A 9236-nucleotide genomic window follows, 5' to 3' on the forward strand; every position below is an offset into this window, starting at 1 on the left:
ATTTCTTAACTTGGATTTGGCAACCAGTGGTTCACCGGGATGTATCCACACATCTCCTTTCCAATGCTCAGAGTAGTCACAGAATGAAATGCATATGAATTTCATATGAATAGGACATGGGGAATTGCAGTCTCTCTGAACAACTGTATCCCATCTTATTTCTCCCATCAGCAATATCATTTTCTTTATGTTTTCTTTGGGGAGTGGTTTATATTTAGATTTCCAGTTTGTACAACACAATGGGACACATGAACCAAGTACATCAGCAGTTTATCTTACTATGCATAATTTCTTTTTCAGGAAGAACTCTGGGGCTTTGGGCTTTGTTTTAACTCTACTTTAAAACTGCAGGATGCACAGCTGAAATTAGTTGATACAGTCCTGCTGTGTTAATGAAATTAGTAGAATCCCTGGGAAATACCTGCTTTATACAATAAATTTCTGCCCAGAGAAAGAGAAGAGAGAGATTAAGCTGCTTCTAATTTTGAAGAGGGGGGAAAAAAGCAATTGGCAGAAATCAGCATATTCCTGATGAGAAAGACTTAGTATATTCATTTGGCTTTCAAGAACCAGCAGGTACCTTTCCTTTCCAGTTTGGCTTTGTGAATGGGCAGGTGGCCTCCACGGTTGCTAGCAGAAATGAGGTCTAACAGAATAGCTTAAGTTAGGAAGAGAATTCAACTTACTCTTTTTTCAATTTTGGAAAACCTTTAAAAGCCCCACTATACACCTATAGCCACTTGCCCATGTTGCAGCATGTGTGAACAGGTTGCCAGCCTTGGATTTCAACAACCCTTGGTATTTCATTTGGGCCAGGGTTTGCCAGGATCACTATTCCAGGCACCTCGCCACCCCCAACTCCCCCCTAAATAGGACTAACAAATTTTAATATGATGTGCTGACATCACCCGGAAATGATGTTGGCCTGTCAGGGTTGTCAGGGGTGTGAAGCTCTGATCTGGGGGCAAAATTCTATGGCTTGAAGCAAAAGCCAGAGTGTTGCCCCCACAATATCTCTAATGTGCTGACATAACTTCTGGGTGACACTGGTATGTCGTGTTGCTCCTGAAAAGCATCCTCATCCCCCACCAAGATGGACCTGGCAACTCACCTGGGGGTAAAGGCAAATGAAAGCAAGTGAGGCATGTTATACATCCCTGCTGCTTTGGCCCTAAGATCCCTGATTTACTTCTTCCTTTTTGGAATGAAATCCCTGGTCATTTATTTCCATGCTATTTTATGTTTCCTTGCTCCAATCCCCCAGCCAACTGTATGTGTTTTTCAATGTTATTCAAGCATCAGCATTTATTAAATTGATCAGACCAACAGTACACATGTATTAATATTAATCTGACTGCAACCTTTGTTCCTCATGGATTATTGAAAACCCTTTCCTGTGTAGCATTGATTCATTCATTATATTAAAAATGTCCCCCTTATTTGTCATATCCAAAGGACATTTCATCCATGCAGGTCTGGCTGTCCTCAGTGTATCCATTTTAGTGGACAAATGGGTTCCTTCATTCATTGGCGGAGAAACTGCTAAAATCCAACCCAGTAAGTATAAATGTATATTTTTGTGTATCATTCATATGTCTAAATCGCATGCACCATTCATACACAACACAAAGATTCACAAAATGAGAAATGAAGAACAGAAACCAGTGACAAAAATGGGAAAGGAAGGAAGGAAGGAAGGAAGGAAGGAAGGAAGGAAGGAAGGAAGGAAGGAAGGAAGGAAGGAAGGAAGGAAGGAAGGAAGGAAGGAAGGAAGGAGGGAGGGAGGGAGGGAATTTGCTAATTCTTACACATCGAGCAAACGAAGGGCAAGTTGGTCTGGAAATCTGGAAAAGACACCATGTTGGTTTTCCTCTTCGTCTTGCATTCTTACACATAGGCAGAGATGATGCACAGTAAAGTGTCAGATAGCGAAGCCAAGGTGCACGACCCAGAGGGTAGTGAAATGGGTCTGTGTGGAACTGGATCATAGGCAATGCTGGTGTGTGACACCATTAACAGATGGTAAGCTTGAAGCTTATAGGCTATTCAAATGCCAATTAGTTCCAACATGGGCTTCCCAGCTTAGTACACTCCTACTGAGACAGCTAAATAATGGCCTGTTGCCTCTATGTCACTTCCATAAAAAAAACCACCAGTTATAGCTCTGCCGAGACAGCTGCAAAATTCTTAGAATGATTCACTGAACTTGTTTTCCTGTATGCTGCCTCTTGTGAAGTAGTACATTTGGTATTTATGTTTCTTCAATGATTTATGGCAGTGGTCCCCAACCTTTTTATCGCCGGGGACCACTCAACGCCGGGGACCACTCACTGGGGACCACTCAACGCCGGGGACCACTCACCGGGGACCACTCAACGCCTTTTCCTGAGGCCCGGTGGGGGGGGGTAGTTTACTCCTCTAATCTCAGCCACTGCCCTAACGCTTTCTGGTCGCTATGGTAATGTTTAAACATCCCTTCAAAATAAGATACAGACACGCCACAACAATGAACATAAGGAACATTTTATTTTCATGGACATTTTAACTCATGACAATGACAAATCAATGGGAACCCTGAGCTTGTTTCTCTGCAACGAGATAGTCCCATCTGGGGGTGATGGGAGACAAGGACACCCGAAGTGTGTTGTAAAGGGACGGAGGGGGGGTGAAGTAAAGGGCTGGGGGGGGAGAAGGCGTCCTTCGGGGCCCACCTCCAATTAGTCGAAGGACCACATGTGGTCCACGGCCCACAGGTTGGGGGTCACTAATTTAAGGTATCAATTTCATCTTTAGGGCTTTACAGATTTTTCTACTTTGATGGGCCTTTGTTTTTCAGAATCCATCATATTACATATTTTATTTATTTATTTTATTTAGTCATTATCTTCATCACTTCTCCCAGCACTGCTGACTCAGGGTGGTTTCCAAAATATTCCACGAAAGCAGCATACATTCATTAATAAAATATAATATAAATCTCTAATACTAAAATTGTAATTATAACATAAAAACAATCAATCAGCAAACTTTTATCTAAATATTTGTATTTCCGTGCTATCCATTCCAGAATTCAGGGACGTAGACATTCGGAGGAAAGGCCAAATGCTAGGTACTGCTAGGTACTGTTGTTGCTGCTGGTGTTCATTGACCCCAGGGTCCGTAAGAGCTCCAACTTACAGGCCCTGCAGAACTAGGTAAGCTCCAACAGGGCCCATAGTTCTTCTGAGCAGTGGTCCCCAACCTTTTTATCACAGGGGACCGGTCAGCGCTTGACAATTTTACTGAGGCCCAGGGGGGGTAATCTTTTGCTGAGGGATGTCGCCGCTGCCTGAGCCCCTGCTCCACTTGCTTGCCCGCTGGCGCCCCTGACTTCCCACCACCCACTGGGGGGCGCTGCCAGCAGCAGTTGTGCAGTGCCACGACAAGAGGGAGCCCCAGCCATGACGGCCGCTGGAGAGCACCAAAGATGAGCAGAGTGGCAGGGCAGCCCCTGAGGCAGCAGCTGGGGATAAGGATGAGAAGGAGCTGCGGCCCGGTACCAACTGATCCACGGACCAGGACCGGTTCCCGGACCGGGGGTTGGGGACCACTGCTTCTGAGAACTCATTCCATCAGGTGGGGATGAGGACAGAAAAGGCTCTGGCCCTGGTTGAGGCCAGATGGACCTCTCCTGGGTCAGGGATCGCTAGCCTGTTGGAATTAGCCAAGTGTCATGATCCAAGGAATGCAGTCCCAAATCCTTCAGTACTAAGAAGAAGAAGAAGAGTTGGTTCTTATATGCTGCTTTTCCCTACCCGAAGGAGGCTCAAAGCAGCTTACAGTCGCCTGCCCTTTCCTCTCCCCACAACAGACACCCTGTGGGGTGGGTGAGGCTGAGAGAGCCCTGATATCACTGCCCGGTCAGAACAGTTTTATCAGCGCTGTGGCGAGCCCAAGGTCACCCAGCTGGATGCATGTGGGGGAGCGCAGAATCGAACCTGGTATGCCAGATTAGAAGTCCGCACTCCTAACCACTACACCAAACTGGCTCTGCAAAAAATTGAAGGAATAATCAGGAGCATAGAAATGAAGTTATGATGATGATGATGTAATTCGTTAAGTTGTGTCCAACCCTCGGCGATTTCACAGGAAAGCTTCCGCCATGTGTCTCTGTCAATGACACCAAGCACTTCAGGGGTTATTGTGAGTCAAACAGTCCCTCAGATACCCTGGGCCCAGACTGCCTAAGGCCTTAAATGTTAGTACCAACTCTTTGAACCAGTGTTCTCTTCTGAGATGTCCATTGTTTTAGGGACTGCAGAGCCCAACCTTAACCTCCAGGTATAAATCTGGCACATACCAGAACCCCTCTGTGCATGTTTCTTTTCTGGGTATCCTGCATATACCTGCAGTGCTGGATATTTTCATTGTTTCTTCTGGACTTTTCCATTGTTTCTTCTGGACTTTTTAATGTGTTTTCAATAAAATCATTATTTTATTTCAAACTGCCTCTAAGGCAGTGCTTCTCAACCTGGGGGTTGGGACCCCTTTGGGGGTCAAACGACCCTTTCACAGGGTTTGCAGCAGGGTGAACAGCTTGGCCGGGGGGGGGGTGCCATCTACACAACAGCCTTGCGGAGTAGATCGAGATAGAGCATTCATCTGTCTGGAGCAGCGGAAAAGACCGAGATCGGCATGGTGGACAAGAGGTAGAGCTGAACTGAGAAACCCTGAAAAAAAATTATATACAATCATGAACAATGGATCTTCATGCCATTAGTCAGTTTTGGTTTAATTTCTGTGAAAGAACACTTGCATAGTTTTATGGTTGAGGATCACCACAACATGAAGAACTGTATTAAAGGGTTGTGGCATTAGAAAGGTTGAGAAGCACTGCTCTAAGGGAAGGAGCCTGGTGTTCACAGGTGGAAGATCCCATTGTTACTTCTCTCACTGTGTCTCCTAGAATTCGCTAATTCCCCCATTTAAAATCAGGAGACATTCCATTTTGGATAACAAATGTGACCATTTGATGTGTCACAGAACACTTTTATTTTTATGAAATACCAAATTTGGGGGAATTACAAAGCATTGTTATCAAGGATTCTGGGGAATAATTTGGGGTTGTCCCTTCCACTTAACACATCTAACTTTCTTTTTTTAAAAAAAAAATCATGTAACGATTCCCACATGGTTCTTGCTCACAAAGCTAGATTTGATTATTCTTGCTAAAGTACCATGAGCTGGGAATAATTGCCAATGGTTTTATAGCCCAGCTGTGCCCAAGTAACTTGGAAATGCAGGAATTTCTTTTCTACATGTGCATGTGTGAAGATGAGCACAGTTTTGATTCAGTATAGAGAGCCAGCAAAGAGCCTCTTGTGGCACAGAGTGGTAAGGCAACAGACATGCAGTCTAAAGCTCTGCCATGAGGCTGGGAGTTCAGTCCCAGCAGCCAGCTCAAGGTTGACTCAGCCTTCCATGAGGCTGGGAGTTCGATCCCAGCAGCCGGCTCAAGGTTGACTCAGCCTTCCATCCTTCCGAGGTCGGTAAAATGAGTACCCAGCTTGCTGGGGGGTAAACGGTCATGACTGGGGAAGGCACTGGCAAACCACCCCGTATTGAGTCTGCCATGAAAATGCTGGAGGGCGTCACCCCAAGCGTCAGACATGACCCGGTGCTTGCACAGGGATACCTTTACCTTTACCTTAGAGAGCCAGCATATCCTCTCAAAAAGGCAACCTACTTTGCAATGCAGAGACAATCATCTGTGTATTCATAACTCCACAAACAGATTTGATAGAAGAATTTCCATAAAGGATCTGCTGCTTGGGTTTCCCACTGGTAGCAGTCAGGCAAAACCATTATTGCATGTACATATTTAAAGTGAATTAAAAATACATTTTTATTACTATAACTTTGAAACAAAAACTTGTACAAAAGGCATCTTTAATCATTATTTATAAGTCATAACATTTATTAAACTGCTTTTAATGGGATTCAAGCTATTTGTGCCTGGTTCCCTTTCCTAACCATTTAGAAACCTGTAAATGCAACTAGAAAAAAATAAAAAGGGAAGGAAGCATTGTGGAGAATCTAATTATAACTTCCTCTTAATTTCACAGACTTGCATGCTCCAAGAATAACATCTGGAGATGAAACAAATTTTTACACATTATAAAAAGGGGGATAGCTTTTGACACAATATAACTAAAATAACACCTTAGACTCTAGAGGCTTAGAGGAAAGCAGAATAAGGAGGAAATGACTCTGAGATCCATGAAAACTCCAAGATAATAAATACAGTTCTTGAAAATGGCAGATATAGCATACGTAATTCTTTCAATTAAAAAAATACCTGCTTGTGATCTAATCCATATTTGCTTTGGTTCGCTTCAGTTCAGTTTCCTGAATGGTTCTTTATGTGTGTGCATCCATATGACACAGAATCCACATTATTCACTTTCTGTGTCTCCCTTGCATTTTTTCCCAAACCTTGTTTGGCATGATCTTTTTGGAAGATATGATGACCTAGTTCCATTCCTTCACTCAGATGCAGGATTTTCCCACCTGTTTTTTCTTCCTTTATGGCAGAGCAGTTTGTGAAAGACAGCATGTGGAAAATGAGTTCCTGAGTGCTGTAACAACAGTTAACAGTTATTAAGGTGTTAAATCCTCACTAGACAGTCATAGCAAGGGGTACAGGCTGCTCTGAGCCCTGTGTTTAGCTAGAAACAACTGAGTGAGTGGAGATTCCTGGCTGTGTGTTGAGAGAGACAGGACAGGACAGTTACATTCATCCATTGTCTGTGTTGGAGTCTCAAAGGAGCTCATAAACTCCTTTGAGGAGAAACTCTAGTGAGAGAACAGAGTTTTGGATTGACAGCTAATCCACCCAGTGTCTGGTCAACTAATGCAGTAATTTGGCAGAAAGAATTTGAGTAGACAGATGTTTACTCCCAAATTAAGCCTTCTAAGAAAAAGTGGGAGGGGGACCCTACCTAGATGTAAGGGGAAATCAGGAGTGTATTTCTAAAATACAGATTTGTGAGAGAGCTCAAGTCATCTCAGAAAGCAGTAGTCTACTTGTTCATCCAGGAAGCAGGCACATATCTATGGTGAGGCAAACAGGACACATGCCCTGGGTGCCATATGGGGGGGGGGGGCGCCAGTGAGTCCTTTGCAGCTACTGAGGAAGTGTCCACCTTACCGCCTTGGCAACCAGAAGCTGAGGTTGGCTCCTGGGCCTTTTTAAAGGGCTGCTTGGAAGCATTAAGCCTATTCTATGAATAGGACAGTCAGGGGGCATGGAGTGGCCAGCCAAGTAGGTCATCTTATAGCCAGCAGGTCCACCCTTGCAAAGGTTGGCCGGACAGAGGGTATTGGCATTCAGACTCAGGCAGCCTGCTGGGATGCAGGGGAAATTAAAGCCACAACCACCAGAAGCCAGGGATAAGTGGAGTGCGATGGGATGTGGCAGGTGGGTGAGCTGTCGTAGGGGAAGGAGCCCCTTCATTGTCCTTGGCTCCAAGCACTCAGTTGGCTTCTTCTCCCCACATTCCAGGGCCAGGATATTGATAATGGGAAGGGGAAGTGCTTTGTGATTATTCGTAAATTTCTCCCAGACCACTGTGTCCCAGTCTCTCACACCATCGGCTTGGGTCTGCTCTCCAGCAAAAAGCAGCAATGATGGTACCAAACTGGAGTGAGGTCTCCTGCCTGGTGTGGAAGCAAAATAGCTGGGGATGCTCAATCCATTTCTTTATGGCCTGTCTAGACACTCAGTGAGGAAGGAAGCTCCCCTGGTTTCCCAGCTGTGATGTGATGCTACAGAAAGCATAATGGGGGCTATTTTTGGTTTTCTTCTCCTGGCACTCTAACCTGTGGCAGGGAACTGGAAGGAGTTGGGGTTGGGAAATACCCCAACTCAACTGGGGCTTGACAGCTCTAATACACTTCCATATGGTTTCTTATATTAACTGGGTAGTGTAAGAAACATAGAATTATAGAGTTGGAACGGCCATATAGGGCATCTGGTCCAACCCCTTGCTCAACGCAGGATCAGCCTATGGCAACCAGAATAAGTATTTGTTTAGCCATTGCTTGAAGACTGACAGTGAGGGGGAGCTCACCACCTGCTTAGGCATTTTACAATGCTGAACTACTCTGACTGTGAACATTTCTTTCCTATCACACTGTCTGCTCATATTTAGCTTACAGTCCACAAGTACCCCAAGTTCACATTCACACATACTGGTACCCAGAAGCGTATCTCCCATCCAGCATGCATGCTTCTCATTTTTGTGTCCCAGATGTAGAACTCTGCACTTCTCTATATTGAATTGCATCTTGTTCTAATTTGCCCATTTTCCAGTATGTTCAGATCTCATTGAAATCTATCTTTATTTTCTTCTGTGTTCACTACTCCTCCCAATTTGGTGTCACCTGCAAATTTAATGAGCAGTCTCTCCACTCCCTCATCCAGATAATTGATAAAAATGTTGAAAAGTACCAGAACCAGTACTGAACCCTGTGGCACCCCATTGCTCACCTCCCTCCAATCTGATGAAACACCATTGACAACCACTCTTTGGGTACAGTTTTCTAATCAGTTCCCTATCCACCTAACCATCCAAAAATCCAGTCTACAGTCCTCCAATTTACCCATCAGAACATCATGGGGAACCTTGTTAAAAGCTTTACTGCAATCCAGGTAAACAACATCCACTGAGTTTCCACAATCTAATAAGCCTGACACTTGGTCAAAGAAGGAAACCAGGGCTGAATCTACACTTACTTTGTTTATTCCGTTGTGGATCCTGCTGAATCCAGATCAATTAAAACTTGGGTCTTCCTCTATCTCCCCCCCCCCCATTGAAACAGAAAGGGTTCTGCATGTGATTAGGGAAGCTCAGAATGGGGACGGAAGGCAAGGGCAGCAGAAGCTTCTTTCTTTTCTTGAAGGGGGGGGGAGGATTGGAGATAACAGTGGAGGGGGGATGAATCCAAGAGGAAAATCTCTGCTGAGAGAAGATAGGGCTTCTGGAGCTTCTGCCAAGAGAAGTTAGGGCTTCCCCTTTAAGGGGAAAATGAGAAGCATGCATGCTGGATGGGAGATACGCTTCTGGGTACCAGTATGTGTGAATGTGAACTGGGGGTACTTGTGGACTGTAAGCTAAATATGAGCAGACATGGAGAAGTGGGGAATCAAACACTTTTCTCCAGATTACAGCCTGCTGCTCTTAACCACTACAACC

This window comes from Paroedura picta, chromosome 1 (genome assembly GCF_049243985.1).
Source record: "Paroedura picta isolate Pp20150507F chromosome 1, Ppicta_v3.0, whole genome shotgun sequence".
NCBI classification, from domain to species: domain Eukaryota; kingdom Metazoa; phylum Chordata; class Lepidosauria; order Squamata; family Gekkonidae; genus Paroedura; species Paroedura picta.